The following is a 19575-nucleotide window of genomic DNA, read 5'->3' on the forward strand; positions in this document are numbered from 1 at the left end:
ACTAGCAAAATTTAGATGACCAAAACGTGCATGCCAAAGGTTTTCATCTGAAATAGCCCTTGAATCAGCAATTATAGTTGCAAAATTTTGTCCACACTTGTCATACAAAGTGAGCTTATACATCCCACAGCACAAAAGCCCAAATGTAGCAATTTCAACACCAAAACGGAGATCATGAATTGTACATATGTCATCCACAAATTTGACTACAAGTCCAAGTCTAGCAATTGAAAATACAGAAAAAATATTCTTCTTGATCCTAGGTACATACAGCTTATCAACAAGTGTGAAAGATCTACCATTTGCAGTAGTAAGCACAATCTTCCAACTCCCTAAACCGGATAAGAGGCATTGTTGGCACGAGTGACTTAATTTCCATAAGGGACAGACTCAAGAAAGGTGAACATTCACGATGTGAGGTAATGTGCTTTGTAGCACCACTGTCAAAATACCCACATGTGAATCTGTAGCAACAACTGACATGCATATATCATGGACAACAGGATATTAGGTGCACTCTCCACTAAAATCCCATTCTGCATCAACATCAGCATCGCAATCTCCTTTCGTAGAAGACTCAACAATGGGTGCATTTGTAGTGGACGAGCATTTGCAATGCAACCACCCTCTTTATTCTTAGCCTCTTTGGCCTTCAACTTAGTACACTGCTTGATCAAGTGATCTCTAGTTTTACAATAATGGCAACATATCTTCTTTTTCTCCTTATCATCAAAATTTCCAGACGAATTGTTGCTAGCAGAAGCATTAGGAACAGAATTTTTGCCACTCGCTGCAGAACCATAAGAAGTGGCTGCATTGTTGTTACCACCCTTTCTTTGAGAAGTATTAAAACCTAATCAACTACACGCTACCTAGTCCTAGTTTTTCAAGAAAGTGACTCTTGCAACAACAATGTGCAGAATCTATCAAACTTGGCAACTTCAGGATTTCCTTGGGTCATAAGTCTCCAAGTACTAGCAAATGTCTGGTAAGAATCTAGTAAGGCATTAAGAACAGTCTGCACAGGGGAACTATCTAAAATGACTTCACCTATAGAAATAAGTTGCTCATTGATATCCTTGACACCAACAAGGAAAGTGTCCATATCATCTTTCTCATGCATAATCTCTGACTCTAGCTCTTTACGTAGCAAAGCAATTTTAGCCACATTATGACTTGCATCAAGACCAGCCAGAATATCCCAAGCCTATTTTGCAGATTTTGTTGAACGAATGTGAGGAACAATGGTGTGATTCACAGACAACACAATCAATGCACAAGCCTACGCATCCTTTACATCCCAACCAAAACAACTCTAATAGAAGGAATCCTTGCAGTAAGACCTGCCACATCCTCAACATCGCCTACATCCTCAGAACCAGGACGTGCATAATGTCTTGCAAAATATTCTAGATTCCCTTTGACACAAGAACATGTTGCATCATGTAAGCCCACATAGGGTAATTGTCCCCATCCAATCTGTCCTCAGCAGCAAACATCTTGAACACATCTGTGTTGTTGTGAGCCATGGTAAATGTTGCACCTGATGTGAAAACCACCCAAAAAGAGGAGAAACGAAACGGGAACAACACCTGCTATATAGCAAAAAGTGTAGAAGACCGTAAGGCACTTGTTATACAAAAAACAGCACTAGAAAAAATTCTGTACAAAATGACAAAATAGCCTATGCAGTACTTCCTATAGTGGAAACGGAGGCCGAAATGAGCCCGAATCAAAAATCTGAGTAGACTATACTCTACGAGCTCCCCCAAAATTATTGTCGACCTACGCCAAAGCTCACAAAAATTGGAGAAACTGAGTAGGCATGTGCTGGAGCTTCTGGCAATTGAGCCCGGGAGGATGCAACCTGCTCTAATACCAATTGTTGGAATTAGGGATGAAAGAAAAAACACATAGCTTGGAGAAGACAAAGGAAGCTCAAGGCACACAATAGAGAGTGTGTTACTTAGTGTGGAATTGAAAGATAGATAGCCCTAGAGTGATGGGCGTTTATATTATGCACGGGGGGAAAAACCTCTTGAAGAGGGGAAAAATGCCCCGGTGGTCCTAATGTTCACACACATCACTACCACATGTATATGGTAACATTCAGTGCAACTAAGTTTAGGCACTATCTATTGAGAAAACTATTTCATTTTATAGATCATTAGGCATTAACAAAGTCATTATTCAGGGCCAAAGTAATTTGTTGGATGATATTCTTAACGGATTTCAAATTTTTCATTTTCCATGAACTTGGTAAGGCACATTATGGCGGTGACTTTTTGTGAAGCATTGAAGGTTATTCTCAAATATCCCTACGAGATGAGCCAGTGGATGCTGAGTTATTCCAAGCTTTAGCTGAAGAAAATACAGATCCATAATGGCAAGCAGTATATGATTTTCTTCAAAAAGGGGTATTCCCAGACACTTCATCTCAGAATCAGAAGAAGGCATTGGCTGTCAAAAGTTTGAAGTTTACTCTTATTGAGGGTTTACTGTATAGGTTCAGTGTGGATGGTTTTCTTCGAATATGTGTATCGATGCATGACAGAATGCAGGTCATTATTGAATCCCATAGGGGTGATTCAGGAGGTCATTTTTCTACTAACATCACTTATAAGAAGATATTGCAAGTAGGATTATGGTGGCAAACTATGATAGCTGATTTCAAGGCATTTTGCAAAACTTGTGGTGCATGCTAGAGGATGGGTAGACCTACAAAAATAGTTATGACTCCACCACTCTAGTACAACCTTTGGGGGTATTTAAGAAATGGGGTTTTGATTGTATGGGGCCATTTAAGAAAGTCACTCCCAAAAAGAATCGATACAATTTAATGACTACCTGTTATGCTAGAAAATGGATGGAGGCCAAGGCTCTTCCGAAAATAACTCCTAAATCTATTGTTGTTTTTATTTTTGAAAATATCATATGTCGGTATGGTTGCCCTATTGAAATTGTATGTGACCAGGGTACACATTTCATTAATGATACTATGAAAATATTGATGGACATGCTTTCAGTCAAACATAGAAAATCCACCCCATATTATCCTTGATGCAATGGTCAGGCAGAGAGCAGTAATAAAACCATTAAGAATATTCTGACAAAGATAGATCACAAGGATCCACACTAGTGGGATGCTAAACTTTAGACTTCTTTATGGGCATACCAAACAGCTTATAAGGTGAATACTGGAATGACATTTTTTCGAATGGTATATGAAATAGAAGCAACCATGCCAATGGAGTTTATTGTTCACAGTCTCTGATTGGCAATGGAGCATGGCATGGACTTCAATCAAAATCTTTAGCAGAGATTGGAAGAATTGCTATGAGTAGATGAGTTAAGGCAACGAGCAATGCTGGAACAAGAGGTGGTTCAACAGTGAAGGAAGCATTGGCATGACAATAAAATCAAAGTCATAGAATTTCAGACAGGAGATCTGACTCTACCTCACCAGTCTAAACTAGGACAGAAAAAATTAAACCTCAAGATAGCTTGGTGTAGGCCATATAAAGTAGACTGGGTGTTCTCCAACATTACAGCTAGACAGCGAGATCTATCTAGATTACTGTTGCCTAGAGTGTATAATGCGGCCATAATTAAGATTTACTATTCCAGTAGTGAAGAGGTTCTAGAGAATACTGGTATTGATTATTCTGCGACATCGGTACCAGTAGACCGGTATGAACAAAAAGTAGAGTCTCTAAATCTTTTTTATATCAGGCTAGTAATGACATCACTTTTAGAGTCAGTAGATATTCAAGACCATATACAACCCATATCAGTCTTAGATAACGGTCTAAAGGGAATCAATGATCAAATCATTCAGGAGATTATGTCAAGAACATCTGGAAGAAGTGACCAGTGTATGAGTGCCACATCAAATCCGGTGGAGCATTTATGGTGCGGACCCGTATAACAATGAGATGTGGATGAGTTTTCATGCACAAATCTCCTGCACGATGACTTTCTATTGCTACACATTCACCATCACTAAGATCCAAGATTCTCACAGTACTACCTGCAACCCGTCGTCTTCTAGAAGATCTCATCCTACTTTACCTGACACACCATGCTATGACTTTGAGAATACAACCGAGTCTTCTTGCTCTCCACCGTGTTTTGTGCAGACAAACTGTATGGGTAGAGGAAAGATGCTAGAAATTTTTCAAGAGAAAATGGATGAAGCTAAATCGGTGATCAATACTATCACAAAATCTATTTCTTTCATTCAGTATATCAAGATTCACAAATATGTATTTACAGACCTAGCAATAAAGCTTCTAGAGATTTGGGATTTACAGGTAGTGGTTGAGGCCATAAAACTCGATTTTGACTTATAAATCATTAAGCAGATACTAGATAGATACATTTGATGCTGACCATGGTACTACTATAATCAATGGAGTCCAATTGCAAGTCATAACCGGTTAAATCTCTTAGGGTTTCTGACTACCTGATGAAAAGAACCCCTCTCCAGCTACACTAGAGCAGGTTAGTACGATAATGAAGGGAGACGAGAAGCCCAGAAAGAAGAGGAAAGCTGGTGGCCAAGGGGTTCCAGTAGCAAAATTAGAATGCTCTTTAGTATATTGGTTTATTGCTCAAGTGAGCAATGTGAAGAACAATCCCACCTACATCTTTGAAAATCTCTTTACCATGCTACTAGCAAAGATACTTCACCCTCATGCTCCTATCAATCTTAGTCAATTTCTAGCTACCAGTGTGTTGCAACAGACTGCTACGCTAAAATCACAAAATTTGCTCAAATCTTGGTATGTTTGGCAATTTCTCTATTGGGCTCAAGGTTGATATTCTCATTAGAAAGTCAAACAAGCTTGTGGCTTAGAAAAGATGCCTATCCTTCTGAGCACTTCCTTAATAAGTCTCTCTTGAATTACATCTTCTTCACCATTTTGTGCCGTCAAGTAGCAGATTTCTCCCCTCCTCCTGTCTGTCAGGAAGAAGTTGGTACATTGGAGCTTCGCACGTCTTTCTCTGGCAGGCAGAGTTGTAGTGGCCAACTAGGTGTTGCTAGCTACTATGTGGTACAACACTTTTTGCTGGATCTTGTTCACTTCTTGTATCAGCTAGGTTGAGAGGATGGATCAGGAACCTCCTTTGGTCAGGGCGTGACACTCATATAGCCCGTGCCAAAGTGGCATGGCAAGTCACCACTCTTCCTTATTCTACAGGAAGGCTAGGGATCATAGACCCAGCACAGCAGAGCAAAGGCCTTCTTGGGAAGTTCATTGTTAGAGGACTTCTTCCTGGTGAGGAGTCCTAGAAGGAGTTCTTGCTTCAACGGCTCAGTGCTAGGGTGCCTAAGGCTGGAGGCCCCTGACGACCCTCGACTAGATGGATTTTCACAAAGATGCACAGAGTTGGCTTGAGCAGGATACTAGAGGACCAATTTTCTCTTTGAGTTTGGTCCGATCTTGGGAGCAATTGCGGCAAGGCTTGGAGCAGTGTCAGCCTACTTGCACGGAGGAGTGCCTGAGACAGCCCCTTGTTTGGAACCCCATGGTTAGCACTCTGAGAGGCCACTTGGTTGGTAGTTGGCCTCATGTTTCCTGCGGTCCCATGAAAAAGGATCGAGAACGCTCTCTAGGTGACTGGTTACAATTTTTAGGATTGCTAGAGGAGCTTCAGAGTATTAAGCTATACAGGGCATCAAAGGGGTGCAGAGCATGTGTTAAAAATATCTTAGAGGAAGTACCAGTTGAGTGGCTCACACCTCTTGAGTGATCACCACCCAGGTGGATGGGAGCCTTCAGGCGACTGGATGTTGTCATCTCAGTTTGGACCCGCTCAGAGACTATATCCTCTCTGTTTTTTGAGCTATAGGGTGAGGGATGCTTACATTGAGCTACAGTAGAGGCCCCGTAGGTGGCAGAGTGTTGTTTTTAGAGGATCCAAGTGGTGGGCATGTGTGGGAAGACTTGTGTCATAGATCTCGACCCAGCAGCTCTTGAGACTGGCCACTGGAGACTGTGGACTTGGGAGAGCTTTCCCCTGGCACGAGTACGGTGGGATCTTGGAGAGTGGCTGTGGAGGGACCCTTTCTCCTATGCAGACCACTCAGGTGTCCCTTTCTTCTAGTACATTGTTCGAATGAGACGTCCTGCTACTGCAGCACCTCATTGGCAGGAGGAGGGTCTTAGAGTTCAGTTCTTGGTAGTTTTTTGGGAGAGGTTGTGGGACTCTAGACAACTCAAATGAGTCACTTTGTTCTAGTGGATGGTTGCACACAGTGCTACAGAAGTTGGGACCAGGCTTGTACATAGTGGTCTCTCGACCACATGTGCAACTTGTGACCATCTTGTGGAGAGTCATCGTCACTATATTTGGGACTATCCTTTGGCACAACAAGTGTGGCTTCGTGTTCTTTGACTTATGCCAGCCCTTTCCACAACTCGGCATTACACTTGGGAAGAAGCTGCTTGGTCCACTCTCAAGGGCTTGGCATTTTAGCTTGAACTATCTTCAACCAGCGAGATGATAGAGATGCAGGGGGGTCGACCTTCACTCTAGCCTGCCACAGAGCTTACTCTACAGGAGTGGTGCAGGGAGAGAGAGGAGTGTTGGGAGCTCATCCGTGGCCTGACACTCTGGTTCATCCAACGGGCCCGCTGCTTAGCATCTTCGAGGCTCGCACTGCACCATCAGCCAAGATTGGTTGGGATGTTTGGCTAGGGCTGATCCATACCCTCAGAGGACATCTCGAGAGACTCCAGGGCAGCTCCGACTGCATGCGGGAGTGTAGAGAGACTTTTCTTTGACTTTCACGTGCTGGGATTTTTTTCACCATGGTTTAGGGTGTACTCAGATGACACTACCATCCACCTCTATGGATTTTTCCTCCTCCCATCTCTTGATTTAGCCTCAGTGTACATATGCTATTTTTTCATTGGGAGAGTCTCCCTAGAATGATTGTTGTAGCCCTCTTTTGTAGAGGTGGTTGTAGCCCTATGTGTAGTTTCATTAACTAATAGAAGGATCTTTTTCTTGGAAAAAACAAATTATAGGAAGGGTATTGGGGCATCATTGCTAAGCATTTAGATGCATTCTCGGTCAAAAACGACTAGGTCAAAAACTCACTGCTGCTGTTAATAATTGCGATTTTTGCACTTAACCTAAAGTGAGAATTCATACCATAAGCATGTTTTCTTAGGTCTTATAAACATGTCCTAGAAGTTTTGTAGAGTTTGAATGTCATTTGATGCTATAACGGTTATGATTTATTTGCCGATTAGCGACTAGCTTTTTGTGATTTCGGTCATTTGAGTGTAGCTTGAGTCAGATGCGAGTTGTCTTTTTTTTTTCAAGAGATTAACAACCTCTTGTAGCCTCCATGCACTAGTCGAGTCAACTTCGTCCCATGGATTGAAAATTATATTCGTGGTTCTTGCTATGTCAGCAACAAGATAGGAGTGAGGTTAGACACTCGTCGCACATTTGGCGCCATTTTCGGGGATCGAAGAGACCTAAACTAGGGAAAAACATGAGTATCTTGTGTAGTTGTTCTTTAACTTCCTCTAGGATCCACCTAAAGTCAAAAATTTATTTTTAAAACCGCATAGCTTAAGATTGTCGTCTTTTGCTGTGTAGAGGTAGATTGGGAGTAGGTTGTACTTGCTAAGTACAACCTACTAGGATTGTAGGACTCTAGGATTAGATTAGGATTTTGAGAATGATTGATAGACTAGACAAGTCTTAAGATCAAGGCTCAAAAAACCATTAAAAACAAGAAAATGAGTGTTTGTGGACACTTTCCACAACCCCATTGCAGTAGAATCTAGGATTAGGGTAAGTAAAAGATTCCGAGGTGGGATCTGAGAACATTGCTCTCTCTAGAAGAATCAATTGTGAGCTATTTATGTAAAGCTGCAAAATTTCAGGTCTACGGCTTCAAACAACACCAATAGATTGTCAATTTATTCTTGTTGAAGATTATACTTTAAAAGTTGTATGAACCAGTGGGTAAGCTCAAGGACGCATTTGAGGTAAATTTTCAAGAGTTTGCAAAAACTCAAATTATTTACTTTTTCTTGGTATTTTAGGCCAAATTAAGTTTTGACTTCACTTAGAGGCTTAAAATAGATCATAAAAAGTCTGTACACTAAAAATGCTGAAAAAAATGCTCATTTTAGGCCAAAAGTAAATAATCACGATTATTTACTTTCAGTTAAAAAGTGACCAAGGTTGATACCAAAGACTCTATACACGTGTACAAACATCTTTTATAAACGCCCATAGAATTTGGATCACCAAACTGACCAGAATCTTGGTAAAAACGGAAATTTGTACCGATTGTTGAGAACTTGAGTGTGAATTGGGAAAATCTTGTTCAAACTTAGTGAACCTTGACTCAGAGGCTTATAATGAATTGTTAAACAAGTGTATATGCTTTGATTACCAAAAAGATACAAAAAATTACCAGAAGTAAATAATCATGATTATTTACTTTTGTCAAATTTCTCAACTTTTTTTACCAACCCAGCATACCACTAGTTTTAGCATGTTATATTAAGCCCACAATCAAATTTGGTAAGATTTGGATCATTGAAGTGAAAATTGTGGCCAAATTTGTAAAGTCAGTTTGCAGACACAAAATAGCTAACTTGATTAAAATTGATATAGGAATCAAGTGATAGATAAGGAATTGAAATCTTGACAGGAGTTGCAAGCAAGTCAGGTGGAAGAAACTAATAACAAGTCAATCCGACGATAAGTACTCTATCTAGGGCTTCACCAGTCTGTATGAACCTTAGATCATGGTCGTATACTAGGAAACCAAGGCATATTTGGAGAGACCGCTAGTAGAGTATTCATCGAAGAGAGTGTGAGCAAAAGTGATCACTTGGACACTATTTTTGAAGAAGTCTCAAACACTTTTTCAATCTGAAATGTCTTCTTATTTGACTCATTCAGGAACCGGAACAACAATGCGGTATAAGCACATACTCACATTTTACAAGACTAATGGTCATGGAGCTCAAGTTTACCTATATCCTAATGAAGTGTTAAACGAGTCAAGGTTAGTTAACAGAAGCTGCTAAAGATCGAAGATGTATAGATGCACATCGAGGATGAATACAAAGAAGCAGTGAAGATTGGAGTTACACATTTTTCACATTTTCCCAAAATAGTCATGTATTGTAAATTTTTGATTTAATTCAACCCTTACAATATTTTAATGTGTTACGGGCTCAATGGGAGTTCCAAGATGTAAAGAATATATCAGTTAGGGTGCCTAGGTTGCAGATTCAGTAAGTGGTGCATCCGTAGAGGCCTTGGGTGCCTGGACATTGCATATTTTTACCCTAGGTATATAAGACAGTGTGTAAAAGAAATTAGGGTTCAAAAGCTCATTTGTTGAGAGCACTCTTTGGTGACAGCTCTTGAGGTGTGTGGCTATAGATTCCTTAAGCTTCTCCTTGCTCATGAGATTTGATTAACATTAATCAATGGTTCATCTCTTTCACTATGCCTCTCTAGCTCATGCTTCTTATGCTTGTCTATGATGCTTAGATTAACTAGATCTTAACTAATTAGTGGTTAATCCCTCTCTAATCTTGTGTGATTGCCCTCTCTTGCTTGTGTGTGCATGTAGGTTTGATTGGAGTATAGTGCTCGATAGATCTATGTGTGTGTGCTTGTCATTAGTGTGTTGCATGATATGATTAGTGTTGTGTGCATCTTGCAATCATAGTGTGTGTGATTGGGTTGATTATAGGTGAAGAAAAGTGGATGTGGAGATTGCCCTTCATTGTGGCTTAGCTCCTCCATAGGCCGAGAATCTCACCTTGTAGAGTCAACCATTTTTGTTACCATGATTAGCTTACTAATCGTGTGAGTGTTTCCATGCCCTAGCCGGGTAGCTCATCCCTCCGGATTGGTAATTTTGTTGGTCATTGGAGCTATTGCAACGATGGAACCCCCAACATTTGGCGCTGTTGGTGGGGACGATGGCTTATGCTAGTGTAATTGTGGCATGATCAAATGCGTTCCCTCACTAATTTCACTTATGTGTTTATGTTTTTGTGGATTTTGGATGTGTGTGCATGAAGCAATGTGTTCATATTTCCCTAATGTGTTACCGTATCTTGCCAATTGTGTGTTTACACACTCTAATTTCACACCAACCCCTTGCTAATTTCACTAATTTTTACTAACTTACTAATTTGCTGTGAAGGATTGGAGCATTCGACCATTCAATTGATCTTCAATGGAAAGGTAATCAAGGTGTAGAATTGTGTAGAGATGCCACCATGATGCAATGTAATGTTGATGCTATGTTGGATTGATATTTTTTTTATTATTCATTTTCATCCCATCGTAATGCCGAAATTTTTAAGATTTGGTGGCGTATGAATTTGACAAGTTCCAATTGCTATTTGGTGAATGTGCGTTGCTAATTGGGTGCCGAGACATTGCATATTTTTACCCTAGGTATATAATGCAGTGTGTAAAAGAAATTAGGGTTCTCAAGCTCATTTGTTAAGAGCACTCTTTGGTGAGAGCTCTTGAGGTTTGTGGCTATGGAGTCCTTGAGCTTCTCCTTGCTCAAGAGAATCGATTAACACTAATTAATGATTCATTCTCTTTCACTGTGCCTCTCTCATGCTTCTTATGATTGCTTATGATGCTTAGATTAACTAGATCTTAACGAATTATTAGTTAATCCTTCTCTAATCTTGTGCAATTGCCCTCTTTTGCTTGTGTGTGCATGTAGGTTTGATTGGAGTGTGGTGTTCGATAGACCTATTTGTGTGTGCTTGCGATTAGTGTGTTGCATGATAGGATTAGTGTTGTGTCCGTCTTACATTCGCAGTGTGTGTGATTGGGTTGATTAGAGGTGAAGAGAAGTAGATATGGAGATCGCCCTTCATTACGACTTAGCTCCTCCATAGGCTGAGAAGCTCACCTCATAGAGTTAACCATTTGTGTTGCCACGGTTAGCTCACTAACCGTGTAAGTGTTTCCATGCCCTAACCGGGTAGCTCAACCCTTCATATTGACAATTTTGCTGGTCATTGGAGCTATTGCAACGATGGAACCCAAACAGTCTTTTGCGATAGTTTCCTTCGACATTGAAAACTCTTCTTCTTCTTCCCGCTCCGGGTGAACCCACCTCATATTCTCACTCACTCCCTCACTCACTCTCTCTCTAACTCTCTTTCCTCCCTCTAACTTATTCCCCTCTCTCTCTCCGCTCTGACTTCTCTCTCTCCTCACTGTGTCCTATTAATACACACACACACACACACACACACACACACCTCTAACTTACTCTCTCTCTCTCTCTCTCTCTCTCTCTCTCTCTCTCTCTCTCTCTCTCTCTCTCTGTCTCTCTTACGCAGTTTGGCTCGGCCCCACCCGCTTGGCTTGGCGTGACTCCACTCCCTTGGCTTGGCTCACACAAATACACACACACACACACACACACGCTGACCGCTTCCCTGTATCCGGCTTGCAGCACAACTCAGTTCGCAGTGCTTGGTTCCACTTGACCAACTCTCTCGCTTACTTGCAGCCTCTTTTTGGCTCCTTCTAGTCAACGGTCACCTACTTGCCTAGCCTCTCTAATCACACACCCACAAACCTACTCTCTCTCACACACTTTCTCTCTAGTCTCTGTTGTGCGCCATCACTGCTTGGGCCTCCGTCATCTCTGCTTTCACTCCCAGCTGCAACCCTCTTCCCAGTACGGCGTGCCTTCAAACTGCAGGTCAACGCCCACGCCGCCTTCAGTGTGTCAACCGTCGCCAGGTAAGTGGGGTGCAAGTAAACATTAGTTAATTTTAGTAAGTTTATTTATTTATATCTATTAAGTTTATTAAAAAAAGTTATTTATATATATAAAATAAAAATAAAAACTACAAAAAACATTAAAAGATATAAAAAAATAAAAATCCAATAAGAATTTTATTGAGAAATTTATTAAAAGCTCACACAAAACTCATAAAAAATAAAAACCTCTTAGAAAACTCATAAAAAATAAAAAAAGAGCTTAAAAATTTACAAAAAATGTTGAAAAAACACATAAAAATTCACAAAAAAATAAAAAACTAATAATATTTTTGAAAAACACAAAAATCCCACAGACAATTCACAAATATAATAGAAAACTCAAAAAGGTCACAAAAAATCTAAAATGATTCAAAAAATTTCCAATAAATCAAAAAATTCATAAAAAACTCAAAATATTCTTCAAAAAATCAAAAAATCCCTAGAAAATTCAAAAATTGACCAAGAAAACACAAAAAACTCGAAAATACATGAAAAAATTAGAAACTTCACAAAAAATTCACAGAATCATAGGAAATTTGTAAGAAATCAAAACTTTCTCTAAAAAACCACAAAAATACTAATTTTTTTTAGAAAATTCAATTTCACCAAAAAATAAAATAAAAATAAAAAGGAAGTCATAGAAAAAAACCAAAAAAAACCCAGAAAAGCAAAACCATCACACATGGAGGAAACTGCACAACGAGCAAATCAAAAGCCAAAAAGCAAAGCCGGAGAACTGCACCGTAAAGCGAGCACAGATCGAGAAGAGCGACAAGGAAAAATCGAGCAAAAAGTGAAAAAGCCCGAAAGAGAAAAAGAACGGCCGGAAAAAGCAAGCGAAACCACCAAGAGTGGAGCGTCAAATAAATTTCAAAAATTTTACATGCGAGAAACGAGCAGGTGCAAGTGTAGCAGTGCAAATTAGATTCCAATCGAACAAATAGGGGCACAACTTGCATACGATTGCAGATTAGGCTAGTACGAGCAACAAAAAAATTTGCTAATCAATACCAGAATCTGCCATTTGACAGTTTTTATGGATTAAGTCAGCATGGACTCAAATCGAGCCGAGAGTTCGAGTACAGCAGAACAAGCGAGTAGCCAAGTGCAATAGAGAAAATTTAATAGCTTTATGGCTACAATGGAAATAAATTCTTGTATACATATTTATAAGGAAGATACTTGATGAGCAATAAAAGCAGCACAGGAGCCAAGATGTTCACAGACTTCAGTGGAGCCAGGTATTGCAAGCTTAAAGATGAAGTGCATATAGAAGTGCAAAAAATTGACCCAAGTATTTATCAAAAAACCTCCACAAGTCCGCAAAGCATACATTTAGTGCATATGCAATCAGGGTCATTGTACATGAATTATAGTGGTCTTGAGAGCCAGAATGGCAAGATCCAAGAGATTAGCCAATTAAGGCTAATCTAATTGGAGAGCCAAGCCAAAGACAGTGGTGCACCCAAGGTGTGTCGAACCATGGAAAATGCCAGCATCAGCTGCATGACATCAGGCAGAGCGATCAGAGAATGCTTCGGCGCTCGGATACCAGATGCAAATTTGAGCCAGTGCCATTGAGATATGTATGCCATATGTGATGTTTAGCAGGTCAAAGATTATTTTCTAACTCAATTGGTGGTGGGAGAGCACATCGGCCAATTGAGAGTTATGGTTGCACAGGCTAGTCAACGGTCATATCGGTCACCACCTCTCTAGGTGAAGATCTCGTCACCCATGGACAATTCTTGTGGAGCGATCCTTGTTTCTTGACGGCCATGAAACCTCGAAGCTTTGTTTTGATGATGCTAAGGTGAACTAATTGAATTTTCTCAGTGGCATAGGCGGTCAAGTATAAGCGTGAAGGGTAGTTCCTTGATCGGGTCCAGCAGTGCATGTGAAAGGAGGCCAACCTCAAACTTTTTAAAGGTGAAGTTTAACTTGGACAAAAAAAAAGGATAGCGCTGCATGAGGGATGGCGTTACTGCAGGTGGAAGGCGAGGAGTCTGGGCGAGAGTGAGGCATGGAGGGAACGTGGAGAGTTGCACGTAGGGGGGAGGCAAAGAGCTTCCATCGGCGGGGTGATGTCAGCCCATCAAGTGCAAAAGGCCAAAAAGAAGCAGTGTTGCGGCGCCATTGCATGAAGGGAGGAAGGCCCCTTAGCATACGAGGAAGGTCGTCAGTTGCAAGGAGGGGAGCTTGGGGCTTGATCTTGGGGAGTTGCAGATGCCATGAGCTGCGTGCTGTACTGCAGGAGGGGGAGAGGCTGAGGGAGGCCAGCCTTGCATGAGACAGAGCAGGTAGCGGGGCTGCATGTGGAGCGTGAAAGTGAGGGAAACTGGAGGGGCCGTCGACTGGGGCTCATGGGCCAGCAGGTAGGGATGAAGGAGGGCCGCAAGCTCAAGGGGAGGGCTGCCAACAGAAGGAGCACAGTCGGCTGAGGCGAGCAGGCCGAGAGAGGAAGGGTGGCGGGCTTCACGAGGATAAAGCTTGCACCACCTGAGGGGCCGGTTATGGGCGGTATGACAGAGCAGTCACGAGTGCAAGGAGGTCACCATGAAGGGGGGGCCAGCACTGAGAAGGTGGAGGGCCAGTGATAGGGAAAGAGGCTGTGGAGCCAATGCCAAGGTCTGCAAGAATGCTACGCAGAGGTGGCTGAGCAAATCAGAGGGAGCTCCTTGATCGGTTGTGCAGAGGATTGAATAATGCATTGAAAACGTTTCTTGGGAGCACTAAAAAGAAGTCTAAAAGGCATTGCTGAGGGAGTTGAAGGTGGGCTGAGAAGAGTCACCAGTGGCATGTAAAGCAAAGGGCAGCCAAAGGTTGGATGCATAAGAAAGGGGGCCGAGTGCAGGGTTTGAAGAAGGTGATAGAACCAGGGCCGCCCATAGCCAAGGGCCGCTCTGAGGCGAACAGGGCCGAGAGGCTATCGTGAGGGTTTTATTTGGGGCTGCAGTTGGTGAAGGCACATAGCCGCCATGTCGTAAAGGGAGAGGGCAGTCACATAGCATAGAAGTGGTCGCCAAGTGATGCCATCATTGAATTTAGATGCTTTTTTTGTGATGCATAATGTTCTTGTAGTTGTCTTGAGTGGTTTGAATTCAATCGTCGTTTCCGTCTAATCTCGTGTAGTGAGTCCGTGGTAGCATTGGCTCCGGACAGGTTGTGTGTGTGTGCAAAGAGCTCGAGGGAGGCAGGGAATGATTGCGTGAGCTATTTTGTGTGTGGTCGAGGCGTGTTTCGTCTCCTTGTGTATGTGCATTTACCAATTGGGGAGTTGTATGCATCCGTTGCTGTCAAGATATGATGGTTTGTTGACGGGTCTATGTGTGATGAAGTGCTCATATGTGTGTGTATAGCCGGTGTGCTTGTAGGTGAGTCCGTGCATTGGAGATTGGCAGATAGTGTGCGTTTGTGTGAGTCTCTCTGTGGTTAGGGGTGCGGGTTAATCCCTGAGCTATAGGAAGGCATTTATACAGTGTGCTGGGTTTGTTCCTTCTTTCCCCTTTCCATCAGTGGTGCCCCCACTGAGGACCTATTGATTGCTCCTCGGTGAAGTCCTACGGCTTGAAGATGATTGCACATTTTGGTCCGCTGGTTTTCACTGGGGAGGAAGATGTAGAAGATTGGATATGTGATCTAGAGTTGTATATGATGTCACTACAGATGCTGACGAACAAAGCAAAGCTTAGAGGTTTGTCACAAGTGATGCAGGGTAAAGCAAAGGCTTGGCTCAACAATTTGGAGGTTTCCAATAGGCAATCATGGTCGAGGGTTCAAGCCTGTTTTGTTCGAGATTTCAAGACGGAAGTATCAAAGACTCAATCGGATGGAAGATTCAACCAAGAGGTATGCACGAAGTCAATTCTTGATAAAGAAGTCTCCTATGATGAAGCTTTAATAGGTTCCGTTACTAGTAGATATGAATGTGATGACGAAGATGCTTGGAGTGATTCAAGCTCCAGTTCTGTGGAGGATTTTGCGGTTTATGACGAAGATTGGAAAGCCATGCTTGACGTCACCTACCATGCAGAAGTGCAAGACATTGAAGACCTAGTGGACAAAAGCGGTCTGCTATCTACATCAAGTTCAAGTGAAGGTGAAGTAGAGGTATGCCAAGATGCTTTATCTATACAGGGGGTGGGGCAACCTTGCCTTGATCAGGAGACAGAGGTGCACTATAGGGTTCTAGAGCAAGTGTGTTTCCGTGGAGAGACAGCTTCGGCAATTGACTCTATGGAGACAGCTATTGGTGCAGCTTGTGAGAGCCAAGTTACTTGTGAAGAGGAGGGTACTACCAACCTTGCAGGTGATGAAGTGTGGGATCAATTTTTGTCTTGCTTGTCCAATGATGTGGTGATTGAGCAAGTGTTTGAAGAGCAGGCACCTAAGGCTGATGGTCGACAGTTGATGGTGGAGCAGTCTAGCTCGCTCTCACGTGAAGTGCAGGTTGAAGGGGTAGTAGCCCATGCTCTTGTGGCTAAAGAGCGAGTAAGGGCAAAAAACAAGGTGTTGACGGTATGTGCTACGCTCCTGATGAAGGTGTATTGCCGGTAGCTTTCTACGAAGCTCCCCACTGTTTGCAAAGCTTTATGCATGTGGGTTCTGTTATGGAGAGCCCTCTAGCAAAGGGAGGAATGATTGCAAGTGATGCAATTAATTCAATTGTGGGGGTATACACTCATTTTCGGTATCAAGCATGCATATGGATACAGGTTATTGAAGAGCCATGCTATGGGAGGCTACCAGTATGGCTTGTTTACAGGTTTGTGGGTGCCAAGGATGTATTGCTCACACATGTTTTACAGACAGGTGGCTGTTCTCAATGCCATCAATTTGATCCTGGTGGAGCTGGCGTCACACATGGGGCATGTCATGCCTTTCCATTTGATCCGGGGGGTTTATACGGCTGAGAAAATCTCTTTCTATCTATCTATACAGTTGTACATACTACATATAGCTTCTTATTATGCTATCATGTTCTCGCTTCTTATGCAGTTTTTTGATACCTATATAATGCTATGGTTGAGCATCAATGCTCAACGAGGGAGTGGGAAATGATGGTGCACCCAAGGTGTGTCGAACCATGGAAAATTCCAACATCAGGTGCATAGCATCAGGTGCATGACATCAGTCAGAGAAATCGGAGAATGCTTTGGCGGATATCAGATGCAGATTTGAGCCAGTCCCATTGAGATATGTATGCCATATGTGATGTTTAGCAGGTCAAATATTATTTTCTAACTCAATTGGTGGTCGGAGAGCACATCGGCCAATTGAGAGTTATGGTGGCACAGGCTAGTCAACGGTCATATCGGTCACCACCTCTCTAGGCGAAGATCTCGTCACCCAGGGACAATTCTTGTGGAGCGATCCTTGTTTCTTGACGACCATAAAACCTCGAAGCTTTGTTTTGATGATGTTAAGGTGAACTAATTGAATTTTCTCAGTGGCATAGGCGGTCAAGTATAAGCGTGAAGGGTAGTTCCTTGATCGGGTCCATGGAGTGCATGTGAAAGGAGGCCAACCTCAAACTTTTTAAAGGTGAAGTTTAACTTGGACAAAAAAAAGGATAGCCCTGCATAAGGGATGGCGTTACTGCAGGTCGAAGGAGAGGAGTCTGGGCGAGAGTGAGGCATGGAGGGAACGTGCAGAGTTGCACGCAGGGGGGAGGCAAAGGGCTTCCATCGGCGGGGTGATGTCAGCCCATCAGGTGCAAAAGGCAAAAAAAAAGCAGTGTTGCGGCGCCATTGCAGGAAGGGATGAAGGCCCCTTACCATATGAGGAAGGTCTTCAGTTGCAAGGAGGGGAGATTGGGGCTTGATCTTGGGGAGTTGCAGATGCCATGAGCTGCGTGCTGTACTGCAGGAGGGGGAGAGGCTGAGGGCGGCCAGCCTTGCATGAGACAGAGCAGGTGGCGGGGTTGCATGTGGAGCGTGAAAGTGAGGGAAACTGGAGGGGCCGTCGACTGGGGCTCATGGGCCAGCAGGTAGGGATGAAGGAGCGCTGCAAGCTCAAGGGGAGGGCTGCCAACAGACGGAGCACAGTCGGCTGAGGCGAGCAGGCCGAGAGAGGAAGGGTGGCGGGCTTCACGTGCATAAAGCCTGAGGGGCCGGTTAGGGGCGTAATGACAGAGCAGTCATGAGCGCAAGGAGGTCACCATGAAGAGGGGACCAGCAGTGAGAAGGTGGAGGGCCAGTGATAGGGAAAAAGGCTGTGGAGCCAATCCCAAGGTCTGCAAGAATGCTACACAAAGGTGGCTGAGCAAATCAGAGGGAGCTCCTTGATCGGTTGTGCAGAGGATTGAAGGATGCATTGAAAACGTTTTTTGGGAGCACTAAAAAGAAGTCTAAAAGGCGTTGCTGAGGGAGTTGAAGGTGGGCTGAGAAGAGTCACCAGGGGCATGTAAAGCAAGGGCACCCAGAGGTTGGATGCATAAGAAAGGGGGCCGACTGCAGGTTTTGGAGAAGGTGATAGAACCAGGGCCGCCAATAGCCAAGGGCCGCTTTGAGGCGAACAGGGCGGAGAGGCTATCGTGACGGTTTTATTTGGGGCTACAGTTGGTGTAGGCACATAGCCGCCAGGTCATTTAGGGAGAGGGCAGTCACATAGCATGGAAGTGGTTGCGAGGTGATGCCATCATTGTATTTAGATGCTTTTTTTGTGATGCATAATGTGCTTGTAGTTGTCTTGAGTGCTTTGAATTCAATCATCGTTTCCCTCTAATCTCATGCAGTGAGTCTGTGGTAGCGTTGGCTCCGGACAGGTTTTGTGTGTGTGTAGAGAGGGAGGAAGGGGATGATTGGGTGAGCTATATTGTGTGTGGTCGAGGCATGTGTCGCCTCCCTATGTGCATGCATTTACCGATTGGGGAGTTGTATGCATCAGTTGGTGTCAGGATATGATGGTTTGGTGACGAATCTATGTGTGCTGAAGTGCTCATGTGTGAGTGTGTATAGCCGGTAGTGCTCATAGGCGAGTTCCTGCATTGGAGATTGGCAGATAGTGTGCGTTTATGTGAGTTTCTGTGTGGCTAGGGGTGCTGGTTAATCCCTGGGCTATAGAGAGGCATTTATACAGTGTTGGGTTTGTCCCCTCTTCCCCCTTTCCAACGGTACAAAGGTCAAGATGGAGCAATCTACAGCTTGATGCTCAGTGTTTTGAAAGAAGAGGCCAACAACTTGGCAATCACTAGAGTTTGACATGATAGAACGAATTGAAATACCACCAGTCATGGCGTATTACTCAGATTGTGGATGAAAAGGTGGACATTTTGTTGTAGGAAATACAGACAACAAGGACACATCAACTGTCGAACAAGATACAAAGAAAATTGAAAATGCTAATCTCAATGTAAGTGCATTTAACTTGTCAGTTTTTATGCAATCAAGTGATTTTGCATTACCATTAGAAGCACCAGTAAAAACACTGCAAGTTCAAAATCAGCATAAAGATGCACAGACACCTGAAAAGCTTAAAATTGATTCTTTGAACAACAAATTCCTGCATGAATTTAGTCAAGGTGTCAAGATATCATCAAATGTTGAAAAGACTGTTAAATTTGCAAATGTCTTTGCATCCACTTCCACAAGTGTGCAACATTCATGAGTCTAAGGGACATATCAAACAGAATGATGTTAGATATGTATGGTACACATGATTCATATCCACACTATGTAGACCAAAAAGAGCAACTGTACAAAAAGGATAAACCAGTGTTTGAATGGCCCACATACCAGCTCATAGAAATGCGTCCAGTGATAGATAAAA

The 19575-nt window shown here is 42.8% G+C and overlaps 1 pseudogene across 1 annotated transcript; it reads left to right on the plus strand.

Annotated features, from left to right (window-relative positions):
* Positions 1-15504: 15504 nt before the first annotated feature.
* Positions 15505-19114, plus strand: LOC147457783 (uncharacterized; annotated as a pseudogene). The gene is made up of 2 exons (XR_015188144.1): positions 15505-15654; positions 15726-19114. The product of XR_015188144.1 is annotated as an uncharacterized LOC147457783 (transcript).
* The last annotated feature ends 461 nt before the right edge of the window (positions 19115-19575 follow it).

The sequence above is a fragment of the Adiantum capillus-veneris genome, chromosome 5, assembly GCF_014529385.1.
Source record: "Adiantum capillus-veneris isolate H3 chromosome 5, ASM1452938v2, whole genome shotgun sequence".
Classification (NCBI taxonomy): Eukaryota; Viridiplantae; Streptophyta; class Polypodiopsida; order Polypodiales; family Pteridaceae; genus Adiantum; species Adiantum capillus-veneris.